Below are 14,919 nucleotides of genomic sequence, written 5' to 3'. Positions count from 1 at the left end.
CCCTAGAATAAATGAGTGTGTCAAGCTTAAAGATACAAAGCTTAATATGTAAAAGTCAATTGAATGATCAATTCAAATTTGAAATTAAAAGCATAATACCATTTAAACTGGAACCAAAAATTCAATATTTAGACATAAATCTAAAAAATACATATGAGATCTATGTGAAGAAAAGTAATTTTTTTTTTTTTTTTTTTTTTTTTTTTTTTTTTTGAGACAGAGCCTTTTTCTCTGTTGCCCAGGCTGGAGTGCAGTGGCACAATCTCAGCTCACTGCAAGCTCCGCCTCCTGGGTTCACGCCATTCTCCTGCCTCAGCCTCCCAAGTAGCTGGGATTACAGGTGCCTGCCACCACGCTAGGCTAATGTTTTGTATTTTTTTTTTTTTTTAGTAGAGACACGGTTTCACCATGTTAGCCGGGATGGTTTCAATCTCCTGACTTTGTGATCTGCCTGCCTTAGCCTCCCAAAGTGCTGGGATTACAGGTGTGAGCCACTGCATCCAGTCAAAAACCTAAAAGACTTTGATGACAGAAAACAAACATCTAAAATAAATGAAAAGATATTCCATATTCATGGATACAAAGGCTAAATATTCTTAAGATGTCAATTCCTGCCAACTTGATCTGTAGATTTAATGCAAACCCAGTCAAAATCCCAGCAAGTTTCCTTGTAGATATGGACAGACTGATTCTAAAGTTTATATAAAGAGGCAAAAATCCAAAATAGCTGATAATAAAGACAAACAAAATCAAATGACTAACACTATCTGACTGCAAGATTTACTATCAAGCTAAAGGAATCAAGATAGTGTGGTATTAGTAAAAGAACAGACAAGTCAATGGAACACAATACAGAGCCCAAGAATAGACCCACACAAATGAGGTCAACTAATATTTGAGAAAAAAAGGAAAGGCAATCCGAAGGAGAAAAGATGCTTTTTAACAAGTGGTGCTGGAACAATGGAATTTTCACATATAAAATAAATAAGTGAATCTAGATACAAACCTCATACCTTTCACAAAAATTAACTCAAAATGGATGGTAGACCTAAATGCAAAAACACAAAACATAAAATTCCTAGAAGATAAAACAAGAGAAAATCTAGATGACCTTCTCCTTGGCAATGAGTTTATAGACACAATACAAAAAACCAATCCATGAAATAAACTATTAAAATTATGAATTTCTGCCGTTTTCTGTAAGATACTGTTAGGAGAATGAGAAGACAAGACCATACTGGGAGAGAATTTTGCAAAACATGTATTTTAAATTGAACTCGTATCCAAAATACACAAAGGACTTTTAAAACTCAGTAAGAAATCAACCCTATTAAAAAGTAGACAAAAACTCTGAATACGCATCTCACCACAAAAGATATAAAGATGGCATAAAGCATGTTTTTAAATGTTCAACATTATATTTAATTAGGGAATTGCAAATTAAAACAATGAGATACCACTACACAACTATTAGAATGACCAAAATCCAAAATACTGACAACACCAAATGCTGGCAACAATGTACAGCAGCCAGAAACTTATTCAATGCTGACGGGCCTATAAAATAGTACAGCCAATCTGAAAACTGGTTTGTCATTTCTTACAAAACTAAACATACTCTTACCTTTCAGCAAACATGTTCCTAAGTATTGACCCAAATGAGTTGAAAACCTCCACACAAAAACCTGCATGCAAATGTTTATAGCAACTTTGTTGATAATTTCCAAAATTTGGAAGCAATCAACTTATCCTTCAATAGATAAACTGTGGTATGTTAATGTAATGGAATATTATTTAGCAATATAGCTCATTTAAAAATAAATGAAAAGCCATGAAAAGACATATAGGAAGTTAAAATGTACATGGCTAAATGAAAGACGACAATCTGAAAAGACAACACACCGTGTGATTCCAACAATAAAATGTTCTGGAAAATGCAAAAAGGTGAAAAGAGCAGTGGTTGCCAGAGCTGCAGAGAGGTCAAGGGAGTAGGGATGATTAGGGGATTTGCACAGATGATTTGTAGGGCAGTGAGACTTTTATATGTTATATGTCACCATGATGTTGGATACATGACATCATGCATTTGGCAAAATCTGTAGAACTGAAAACCACAAAAGATGACCCCAATGAAAACTACAGACTACTTTTTTTTTTAATTCCAGGGTAAATGTGTAGGATGCATAGGTGAACATATGCCATGGTGATTTCCTGCACCTATCAACCCATCACCCTAGGTAGTAAGCCCAGCATGCATTAGCTATTTTTCCTGATGCTCTCCCTCCCCCTGCTGCCCAGTATGACAGGCTCCAGTGTGTGTTGTTCCCCTCCCTGTGTCCATGTGTTCTCATTGTTTAGCCCCCACTTATAAGTGAGAATGATGGTGTTTGGTTTTTTTGTTCCTACGTTAGTTTGCTGAGGATAATGGTTTCCAGCTCCATCCATGTCCCTGCAAAGGACATGATTTCATTCCTTTTTATGGCTGCATAGTATTCCATGGTATATATGTACCACATTTTCTTTATCCAGGCTATCATTAATGGGCATTTGGGTTGATTCCATGTCTGTGCTATTGCAAATAGTGCTGCAGTGAACATACGCATGCATGTATCTATATAATAAAATGATTTCTATTCCTTTGGGTATGTATCCAGTAATGGGATTGCTGGGTCAAATGGTATTTTTGGTTCTAGGTCTTTCAGGAATCGCCACACTGTCTTCCACAATGGTTCAACTTATTTATATTCCCACCAACTGTGTAAAAGTGTTCCTATTTCTCCACAACCTCATCAGCATCTGTTGTTTGACATTTTAATAATCGCCATTCTGATTGGCATGAGATGGTATCTCATTATGGTTTTGATTTGCATTTATTCTAATGATCAGTGATGTTAAGCATTTTTTCATGTCTGTTGGCCACATAAATGTCTTCTTTTGAGAAGTTTCTGTTCATGTCCTTTGCCCACTTTTTGATGGAGTTTTTTCTTGTAAATTTAAGTTCCTTATAGATTCTGGATATTAGACTTTTGTCAGATAGATTGCAAAAATTTTCTCCCATTCTGTAGCTTGTCAGTTCACTCCAATGATAGCTTCTTTTGCTGTGCAGAAGCTCTTTAGTTTAATTAGATCCCATTTGTCAATTTTGGCTTTTGTTTCAATTGCTTTTTACATTTTTGTCATGAAATCTTTGCCCATGCCTATGTCCTAAATAGTATTGCCTAGATTTTCTTCTAGGGTTTTTATGGTTTTGGGTTTTAAATCTAAGTCTTTAACCCATCTTGAGTTAACTTTTGTATAAGGTATAAGGAAGGGGTCTGGTTTCAGTTTTCTGCAGATGGCTAGCTAGTTTTTCCAGCACCATTTATTAAACAGGGAATCATTTCCCCATTGCTTGTTTTTGTCAGGTTTGTTGAAAATCAGATGGTGTAGATGTGTGGTCTTGTTTCTGAGCTCTCTGTTCAGTTCCATTGGTCTATGTGCCTATTTTTGTACCAGGACTGTATTAAGTCCATTCTCATGTTACTAAGACACACCTGAGACTGGGTAATTTATAAAGAAAAGAGGTTTAACTGACTCACAGTACAGCATGGCTGGAGAGGCCTCAGGAACTTATAATCATGGCAGAAGCAGAAGTAAACACATCCTTCCTCACATGACAGCAGCAAGGAGAAGCAAAAGGGGGAAAACCCCTTATAAAACCATCAGAACTTGTGAGAACTCACTATCACAAGAACAGCATAAGGGTAACCATACCCATGATTAAATTATCTCCCACAGGGTTCCTCCTACAACACATGGGGATTATGGGAACTACAATTCAAGATAAGATTTGGGTGGGGACACAGCCAAACCATACCAAGTACCATGCTGTTTTGTTTACTGTAGCCTTGTAGTATAGTCTGAAGTCAGAGCATAATGCCTCCATCTTTGTTCTTTTTGCTTAGGATTGTCTTGGCTATACAGGCTTTTTTTTTATTCCATATGAATTTTAAACTAGTTTTTTCTAATTCTGTGAAGAATATGACCTCAATTTGTTTATATCTGCAAAGACCCCCTTTCGAAATGATATCACATTCATAGTTATCAGGGTTAAGACTTCAACATATCTTATTGGAGGACAAATTTAACCCATGACAAAGAATATCTATTGGAAAAAAAAACCCACAGATAACATAATACTTAATAGTGAAAGAGTAAATGCATATCCCCTAAGATCACAAACAGGATAAGAGTGTCTGTTCCTGCCACTTCTATTCAGATTTGTACTATAGTTCCTAGCTAGGGATATAAGGCAAGAAAAAAGAATGAAAGACAGCCAGACCTAAAAGGAAGATGTAAAACTATATTTGCAGATGACAATTTTGTATGTAACACAATTTTAGGAATTCAATAAAATGCTACTAGAATGAATAAACAAATTTAGAAAGATCACAGGATACAAGGTCAAAGTATAAAATCAATTGTATTTCTGTGCACTAGCAATAATCTAAAAATGAAGCAAATCAATTCCGTTTACAATAGCATCAAAAAGAATAAATTATCTCCAAAAATGCAAAATAGTTCAATACCTGTACACTGAAAACTACAAAACTTCATTGAAAGAAATTTAAAATATAAGTAATTGGAAAGACATTCCATGTTCATGGATTGGAAGACTTAATATTGTTAAGATGGCAAAATTCCCCAAATTGATCATTTTCAACATACTGTTATCAAAATCCCAACTGCTTTTATTTTAAACAAATTCTGTAAGTCATGAGTCTGGGCAGAGTTTATCTGAGTCTTTTACTCATAGTCTCACAAGACTTCAAAAACAAGGTGTCAGCCAGACTGCATTTCTTTCTGGAGCTTGTGTTCCTCTTCAAGTTCATGTGGTTGATGGCCAAATTTAGTTCTTGTGGCTATAGGACTGAAGGCCTCAGCTCCTAGAGATGATCCACAGTTGCTTACCACATGGCCCTCTCACAACATAGCAGCTCACTTCTCCAAGGCCAGCAGGATAATCTCTCATTCTAATCTGCAAAGATATGTCTTATAACCACAGGTATGTGTATCCCATCACATTTGTTATATTTATTGAGTAGAAATAAGTCACAGGTTCTGCCCACACTCAAGTGAAGGAGATTAGCCAAGGGCATAACATATTGTGAATTTCTTTAAAGGCAAGACATCCCTTAGAGTTGTCCCACTTGCTGAGCAAGGAGGTAGGGATTATCTGTCTACCAACTCCTATTTGTCATTGGTATGGATGTTCCTGGAGTTGTTATCTTGCTAGCATTCCTGGCCAGGTCCACATTAAGCAAAGTACATCCAGAGGAAGCCCTCAAGTAGTGAGTCCCATTGCTTAGAATAAGAAGCCTTCAGCATGTTTGAGAACTGTGAGGGCCTACAAGAAGTTAGCTGTATACTAATAGCACCTGCTGCACTCCTATAAGAGGAAAAGCCTCAGATAAACTTAAAGTTGGGGGTGGGGGGCGGGGGGGTGACAACAAATTCAAATACTTTAAACACCTATTTTCTAAAAGACACTTTGAATATCAGTATAAATACAAAAGGTTGAGATTATAGGATATGGACAAAATACTTGTAATAAATATATGAAAGTTCTATTATATAACACTAACTATGGTGCTCATAATGTTTAAAGCTTTTGATTTTTTTTAAATCCAAGAAAGTCATAATAAAAATACTAAGCAGAAAACCTTATAACACATTCCCAGACTCCAGACCTCATCCCAGGTTTTTGGCAGAAACACTCCCTCAGAGGTGCTGAGCAAAGGTTATGGTGAAAATGCCAGAGTGCCACAGGAGAAAAAGTAGGAGTCATGGAAGTCTTCAGACTTCCCTGAAACTTGAAGAAATAGAAGTTTGGTTTTATGTCTTCCATCTATCAATCAGTCTCATATGCAAGGTACTTGGTTTCCCCTTGGTGTCCCTCTTTTATCTGAATACTAATTTGGTCTCCAAAAGGAAAAGTGATGAATTCTAGACTATGTCCTTTGGAGTTGAGTCCTCTCATAGTCATACCTTAGCCATACCTTTCCCTGGGATTACTATCAACAGAAGCATTTATGGCCAGGGCTGGATTAGTACCACATCCTCATTGCTCACTCCCTGGTGTGCATTAATAGAACCAAGTATGTTATAGCAGTCCATGAAATGGATAAATATGCATAGGTTGATGTCCTGGCTCTTTCAATTACAGACTGTGTGACCTTAAGCAAGTCCATTAACTGCTTTGGCAGATAGGTTTTCAAACGGTAATAAAGAGATTGAATGAGTTCTTAGTTCTGTTCACAATAAATGTCCTGAGCTCATCAGGTCTCTCTAGAATAGCACCACCTAACAAATTTCTATGATGATAAAAATGCTATCTGTTCTGTCCCATACAATAACCACTAGCCATACTGAGCAGTTGGAAGAAGACAAGGACTAAGGAACTGGAGTTTTTAATTCCAATTGATTTAACTTTAAATAGCCACATGTGTCTGGTGGCTACTGTACCAGACAGTACAACTCTAATGACAAAAGCATGGGTAGAGAGAATATTTTCTTACTCATATGCCATCAAACAGTTATTTCATTTTGTTATTCATAGAGTTGTTACAAGGATTAAATGAAAATACATGTAGAGAACTTCAAACAATACCTGGTCCATAGTAAGCACAACATCAATGTTAGCCTTTGTATTAGTTCTCTTATTTTATTAGTTGGCTGTTAAATTTTAATTACTAACTAGCTGATTTTTGGCTTTGATAAGATAAACAGATTTATGAAACTCTGAGCAATTATCTCCTTTGGTTCAATATTTATCTTGATGGGAAAAGGAAAAATGGGGCTTATGAGTATGATAGAAACAGTTAACCAATCTCTGACAATTTAACTTATCCAGCAGCATAATCCCAAAAATTTAGACTTGAATTTTCTCTTTTTATAGAGTAGTTCCCATTTGTGATATTTTTTGTATAGTTTCAGCTCCATTTCCTCCGAGCCCTTAAAGGGTCTCAACCTCCTTTTCTGTGGCTAGATAGTTTTACCACTGAAAATAGCTCATTTTACCTCTTGTTAGGTGCCCTTCCGAGCAAGATAAGATGGCTAATTACATATGCCATTAACCCAACGCAGTTCCAACTAATTGACAAAAAATATTCTATAGCAGCAATTTTTGAAGAACAAAGTTGTATGAAATACAAGGTCATACTTCAGAAGTTTGTCCCCAGGAACAAAGAATTCTAAACATTTACTGTCTTCCTGTGAATTCTGCTGAAATCTGTGCCTATTATGTGATATCCCAGAACTATGGAGCTTCATCATTTAACCAAAATTGAGAGTGCCTGCTACATACAAGAAGCTCTGCTAAGCATCATGAAGGAAACAAATGTATCTAAGATGTAGTCCCTGACTCTCAAGATGCTTGCATTCTCTCTTACACTTACAATGCTCCGGTGGGTCCCCTTAACCCCTAGGATGGTATCCTTAGCACAGGCCATAATCCATGGTGCTATAGCCCCAGCTTTCCTACTGAGCCTGGTCTCCTCCGATGGGTCCCATGCTTCAGTGATGTGATAATACTCTGTGCTCTCTTTCATCGGAGCCCTTCTGCAGCACATGCAAGAACTAACCCCCACATCACTCAACCAACACTCATTAAAGTCCAGTCTCATTTTACCCTGACACGCACACACCCCATTCATTCACCACTTCTTAAATCCTTACATGATTTCTCCTATGATAACTGCCCCAAAGCCTTTCTCTTTTCTTTCTGCCGACATTGCAGCTTGAGCATAACCATATGGCAATGGCTGTGATGGAAATTATGTTTTGTGAATCATTCAACCTTGAATCATAAGTTTCCTTGAAGACAATGACCAAGTCTTCTCATTTTTATAACCTCAGGTCCTAGACAGAGGAGTTTTCCAAAGTTTACTTAGTAACTATAAAAATGAGATTACTATATGATTGAACTAGATTGCAAAGCAAAATATCACAAGATACATTCAGATTTGCAAATAAATTTCCATGAGAATTTAAATGGGATATAGGTTCATGTAATAAGATGTATCTGAAAAATTTCATCATTTTTGCTTAAGGTGAGAACTAAATCAGTCCCTGAAGTTAAAGGCAGAGATGAGAAGGAAATCATATCACACATGGCAGACAGGATCTAAGAGTTTACCACTGTCACCAATATTTATTTACTCACTCCATGACCATGTATTTGCTGAGTGCTTTGATAAATCCAGGGAGAATGCAGAATTTCTGCCCTCAAGGATCTCTAGATGTAACAGAGCAGATAAGAGTCTTTGTGTATTCTTATATAAAAGGATATACTTTAATATGTTATATTTATATAATATCTATAAGCTTATATTTAGTGTAATATATAATACAAGCACATTCTGAAAATGCCATTCAAAAAAAAATTCAGGTTCTTCCTTCAGAGAGCTCAAGAGACGACATAATACACAGGCTAGGGGAAAGTGAATGACAGTTTTAGTCAAGCAGACATCTTCAAGATGGGATTATTTGTGCTTTTTGCAACCAGAATGTGATGTAAAGTGCATACAAATCCATTCAGAAGTCATTGAAGGAAGAATAGCAGATTAGAGGTTCTTCTATCCAACCTGTGGACACAGAACCCCGCGACAGTACAGGTTCCCTCAACTGCTTCCTTCTTTCTCTTAGTCAGCATCCCACCCATGAAATGTTGTCTTTCAACTCCTGGATTCAGATGAAATGCCATAGTGCAGAACATGAATCTGACTCCCTGAGCAGCTGTTGGTGGGCTAGTGATACAGGAGCCTTAACTCTCTCCTTAAGGACCAGAGGAAGCAAAAGACAACAGAAGGCAGGCAAATAAAAGTGTCTCCTTTCTCTCTCCAGTGAAGTTATCAGAGGTGAATTTCTGAGAATGTTTCACAAAGCTTCAGTTAGGTATTTATTTCTCAATCACCTGTGACTGGAGGATTTCTAGAGGTATATTTAGGGGTGACTGCCAAATGCCTCAACTCAGATTATCAGTAAAAAATTCAAAGAATGAGGGCAGCAAACATCTTAAAAGAATCTGCAATGGAATCCTAAGGACAAATACCTCAAAGCAATGTTCCCATCTCATATTCATAGTCATCAAGTTACTTACCCACAAATTCATAAGGAGAAAAACAAATTGGAAATAAGGACTTACCTATTCTCTGGGCGCTATCATTAATGCAGCAAAGTATGATGCCCACCCTATTAGGTCCTAATGCACTGAACAGATTAACCAATCTGAAAGAACATTTTAATTTACCAACAGAATTCAGAGTTTAAAATGCACGTGGGTATTGTTTCTGTTTATTTGCCTCAGACTCTGCCTCAGGCTCATTGAACACTGCTCAACAAAAAAAGCATCTCAGTACAACTTCAAGGCAAAATTCCAACTTTAGGAAATGTATTGACAACTCTTAAAAAACTAAGAAGAAAGAGCAGGCCTTATATTCTGCCTCCACTGTGGAGAAAGCAAGTGACTCTTTTACAATACTATTGCCCCAAGAGGTATGTTAGCAATAAACACTACAGGAGTCTAGTATCACTTAGAGTTTCTTGTTTCCAAATTGCATATGTTAAGTCGAACATACTAAAAGAGCCAGAAATTGTTCCTTCTAACAGTTTGATCAACTCTAATTTGAACAAGATAATCTGAAATCTTGACTCTGTCTTCTTGAATGGTCATCAGAATAGAAATTTTGTGCTGCTTCTACCATGCACATACTTTTATTTTTTAGAATTTCTTTGAAATAAGGTGTAATGAAATTAATATGTTTTGGAGTCAGAATTGGACTCAGATTCCAGATCTGCCTCTTAATTGTTATGTGACTGACAGCACAGGTCCTTCAGGAAGCAGAACCTAGGGAGAAGAATAAAGTGTTAACACCTCACTTGGGAAGTACAAGACTGTGGGGGGTAAGAATGAAGAGGAAAGAAGTGAACAAAGTGTGATGTGATACTTTAGGAAACTGGCTACTACCCACAACAAGCTGGGAAAAGACAAAGCAAATTAAGTGACAAGTTCATTCCTTTGGAATGCAGGGCTTCTTTAGGCAGGTTACCAAAAAAAAAAAAAAAAAGAAATAAGAGAGTCCACTGAAGGTGGAGGGAGAGATGGAAATTTATGTTTGTCTTCCATTTTTCATTTCCCGTTGGTCAATATTTACCCCATGGGGAGTTAACTGGCCTATATTTCTAAGTTGTCTCATCCAACTACTCAGCAGTCACTTAGGAGGCGGGATCCCATTCCCAGTGGTGTGTTTCATCTGATACTGGTTTTCTAGTGCTGCTTAACAAATCACCACAGATTTTCTTCTTAAAACAACACGAAGTTATTATCTCTCTTTCTGTGGGTCAGGAGACCAGCACGATCTAGCTGGGTCCTCTGCTTAGGGTCTCATAAGGTGGAAATCAGGGTGTCAGCAGGCAGCATCTGCATCTTGAGGCTTGACTAAGGGAAGATCCACTTCTAAGCTCCCTCGGGTTGTTGACAGAATTCATTTCCATGTGGCCATATGACTGAGGTCTCTGGTTACATGCCAACTGTTGGTGTGGGACCACTTCAGTTCCTAGAGGCCTCTCGTCTCTTGGCCATGCTGCCCTCCTCACAGCATGGCCATTTACCGCAGGCCAGGAGAATAAGCGTTTTTCTGATGCCTCCTCGCCTTCTCCTAAAGGACTCCCCTTGCTATAGACTGAACGTTTTATGCCCCCTCAAAATGCATATGTTGAAACCTAATCACCAATGTAATGGTATTAGGAGGCAGGACCTTTAGTAACCAAATTAGGTCATGAGAGTGGCATCTTCATGATGGGATTAGTTCCCTCATAAAAGGTACCCCATGGAACTCCCTCACCCCGCTTCTTCCATGTGAGGACAGTGAAAAGATGACCATATATGAACTAAGAAACAGGCCCTCCTCAGACACCAAATCTGCCTGCAGCTTGATCCTGGACTTCCAGTCTCCAGAACTGTGAGAAATAAATGTATCTTGTTTCTAAGACACCCAGCCTATGACATTCTGTTATAGCAGCCCAAATGAACTAAGACATTCCTGATTAGTTAATAACTTCCCTGTTGATTAACTCAATGTCAGCCATCTTGACCAGAAGAGGTGCTAACCAAGGGTGAGGAATTTCTAAAAATGAGTATTAGAAGAGTGAGATGATGACTATCAGGGGGATTGTCAAGATCATCTCTAGCTGCGGGAGCTGTAGTTTATCCCTCTAATTTTCCTTTTATAAGTTTCTCCAGGAAAGAAACAGAACAGAATCCTGGAGAAGCTCTTTCACAGACGATATGAATTTACTATACGAAGTGAGTCCAAGTGGCACAAACCAAGTAGATCAAAACCAAGGCATGCATTTCCCTAGATACTGGAAATGTGGTTGCTACCATAGGCTCACAGTTGTATTCTGTTGGGGAGTTACACTTGCTAATGGAATCTGCTTTGGTCAAGATGGCATTCACTCTACAGATGACCCAGGCAAGGGTACAAAGTCCCCGTCTCTTTGCCACAGTTTGAGACTTCTCTGAAAGACCATCCCAGCTACAGAGTTTCTTCTATTATTGAGACTGGTGTTATAACTGTATCACTATTCAACTTTTCCCAGTGACAGTCCTGCTTTCTATGCCCCTTTACAGGTGTTCCCAAGAGCATTCTCCAATAAACCTTCTGCATACAGATGTTACAGTCTTGGAGTCTGTTTCCCAGGGTACTCTACCAATGACAAGCCTAGGCTGTTTAACAACGGCCTCTTTTGTGATAATCTACTTCTCATTTGTAACCTCTTCTTTCCATTCTTGACATAAATGGAAGATTTCTGAAAGCCAAGGTCACATATAATAGTTAAGTTGTACCCATATCCACTCCTGGAGCAGAGGAATTCGAGTCCTAAATTGGTGGTGTTCAAAAGGGCCCCATGGTGGCTTAGGCTAATTCCGAGTAAGATATCTTGCTAACTCAGCAACAACCAAAAAAAAAATATCTTAAGGATGTCTAAGAAATTGGCCACTGGCCGAGAAGAAACAAATCTCATACATCAAGAATATAACCAAGCTGAGCCAGAAACTTCACAATAGAACCCTAAAAGTCAGCAAAATAGTCCAACAGAGGCCGGGCGCAGTGGCTCACATCTGCAATCCCAGCACTTTGAGAGGCCAAGGTGGGTGGATTACGAGGTCAGGAGATTGAGACCATCCTGGATAACATGGTGAAACCTTGTCTCTACTAAAAATACAAAAAAAATTAGCCAGGCGTGGTGGTGAGCACCTGTAGTCCCAACTACTCGGGAGGCTGAGGCAGGAGAATAGTGTGAACCCGGGAAGTGGAGCTTGCAGTGAGCCAAGATCACGCCACTGCACTCCAGCCTAGGCAACACAGTGAGACTCCATCTCAAAAAAAAAAAAAAAAATTGTCCAACAGAGTTATTATAAATAGGGGCTTACCAGAGGGAGCTGGCTACAGTATCAGTGAAAAGCTAACGTCACTGATGAATATGAACGGGGACTGACTTGTCTAATTGGCTTTGAGATACAGAGGAGAAAAACTGGAAATTTTCTTGGAACAAATTCAAATACAAAAATGAACACAGAGTTTCAATCTGTTGGACTGATTTCTGACTTGTCCTTCTTAACCACTAAAAACGTCAATCTTTTCACGCTGCCAAGCTGACAATGAAAGTATCCGACTGTAGGAAGTAAACATGGAAAGAAAAATAAACAAAACTTTATTGGATTTGCTTTTTTTCCTTTTCCACATATTAATGAACCGATAGCAATCTTCTTTTTAACGTTGCTACTTGACAGATAAATATTTTCTGATGGTTATAACTTCTAAAGCATATAATCTGACATTCTTTTATAGGATATATTGAGTGTATAGCTAAGCTCAGTGATGTTTTAAATTTGTATACTCTTGTGCAGCAATCACCCAGATAAAAATATAGAGACATCACACATCACACTAGAGAGTTGTCTCATGCCTCTTTCCAGCCAACAGTATAACACCCACCTCCCATCCACTGAAGGTAAGAATTTTCTAAAGTCTGTCAATCCCTCTTTTAAAAGAAATCAAATCAAATCCTAAACCACTGTTCCTAAGATCTGGGTTCTCCTTACCATGGTTTGGGGTAGAGAGAGAGAAAAAGGGTAGATGGGGCTGGGCAATAAAAGTTTGGATACCCTTCTATGAAAGGAAAACTAGGAAAAGCTCCCATTTCTTCTTCCTGAGTCTACAGCAGCAAGAAACACACCCAAGTTAATTTTTTTTTTCTTTTTTGGAGACAGTCTTGCTCTGTCGCCCAGGCTGGAGTGCAGTGGCATGATCTCGGCTCACTACAAGCTCCGCCTCCCGGGTTCATGCCATTCTCCTGCCTCAGCCTCCAGAGTAGCTGGGACTACAGATACCTGCCACCACGCTCGGCTAATTTTTTGTATTTTTTAGTGCAGACGGGGTTTCACCGTGTTATCCAGGATGGTCTCGATCTCCTGACCTCGTGATCTGCCCACCTCAGCCTCCCAAAGTGCTGGGATTACAGGCATGAGCCACCACGCCTGGCCTAATTCTTAAAGAATGATCCTATTTCAATAAATTTTTATCAGGACAGCAAACTATCTTGCTGTATATTTCATTTCTTCATGAAATGAACAAAAAATACATCCACCAAGTTAAACAATAGAAAATAATTAGCCAGGCGTGATGTTTCACACCTGTAATCCCAGCACTTAGGGAGGGTGAGGCAGGTGAATCGCTTGAGTCCAGGAGTTCAAGACCAGCCTGGCCTAACCAACACAGTGAAACCCCACCTCTACTAAAAATACAAAAATTACCCAGGGGTGGTGGTGGCCACCTGTAATCCCACCTACTCAAGAGGCTGAGGCAGGAGAATCACTTGAACCTGAGAGGTGGAGGTTTCAATGAGCAGAGATGGTGCCACTGCACTCCAGCCTGAGCAACAGAGCAAAACTGTCAGAAAGAAAAAGGGAAAGAGAAAAAAAGAGAAGAGAGAAAAAAGGAGAAAAAAAGAGAAAAGAGAAAAAGAGAAAGAAAAAGAGAAAGAGAGAGAAAGAGAAAGAGAAAGAGGAAGAAAAAAAAAGAAAGAGAGAAAAAGAGAAAAAGAAAAAAGAGAAAGAAAAAAAAGAGAAAGGAAAGAAAAAGAAAATGAAAAAAGAAAGGAAAAGAAAAAGAGAAAAAGAAAGAAAAAGAGGCAGCAAAGAGAGAGAAAGGCAGCAAAGAGAGAAGCAAAGCAAAGGATTTCAAAAGAAAAACCTTAGCTTTGTAAAGGAAACAAATGTCAACAATAGCAAAACCTGTAGATTCAGTGAGGACTCAAATACCATCATATAAGCCAAATGAAGTTGCATCACTTTCAGCTTATTTTCTGAGTGGTTAACTAGAATTAGTTGTGTAATCACAGGACAAAAGAAAGCTTAACCTTTAAAAGCACATGCTATAGCTTATAAAAGGTCATGGATTAGAGTGTGAACATATCACTTGAATCAGTCCCTGGTGTATTGGAAAAAGAAGGAAAGAAGAGAAAGGAAGTAGGGGTGAAGAAGAGTTGACAAACATACTTCAAGGCAAGTTTGTACCAACTTCCTAGCAAAAAAAGCATAAATACAATAATATATACATTTATATATTAACATAAAAATATATATTATACAGACATATATAAAGTATATTTATGTGTGTATATAAAGTATACACAAAATACTACTCATTTTCTTCCTCAAAGCTATGACACTTTCCATTCCATCTCCTAATGGAGACATGCCCTGATGTCTCACCTGGACAGTCCATTGCTTCTTTCTCATTCTGTGACTTTCTGTCCAAGCTATTCTCTTTCCCAAAATTTCAGAGGTAGCTGAGTTTGAGACCAGCCTGGGCT

This window comes from Pongo abelii, chromosome 16 (assembly GCF_028885655.2).
Source record: "Pongo abelii isolate AG06213 chromosome 16, NHGRI_mPonAbe1-v2.0_pri, whole genome shotgun sequence".
In the NCBI taxonomy this organism is placed as follows: domain Eukaryota; kingdom Metazoa; phylum Chordata; class Mammalia; order Primates; family Hominidae; genus Pongo; species Pongo abelii.
Note: the sequence above shows the minus strand (reverse complement) of the source record.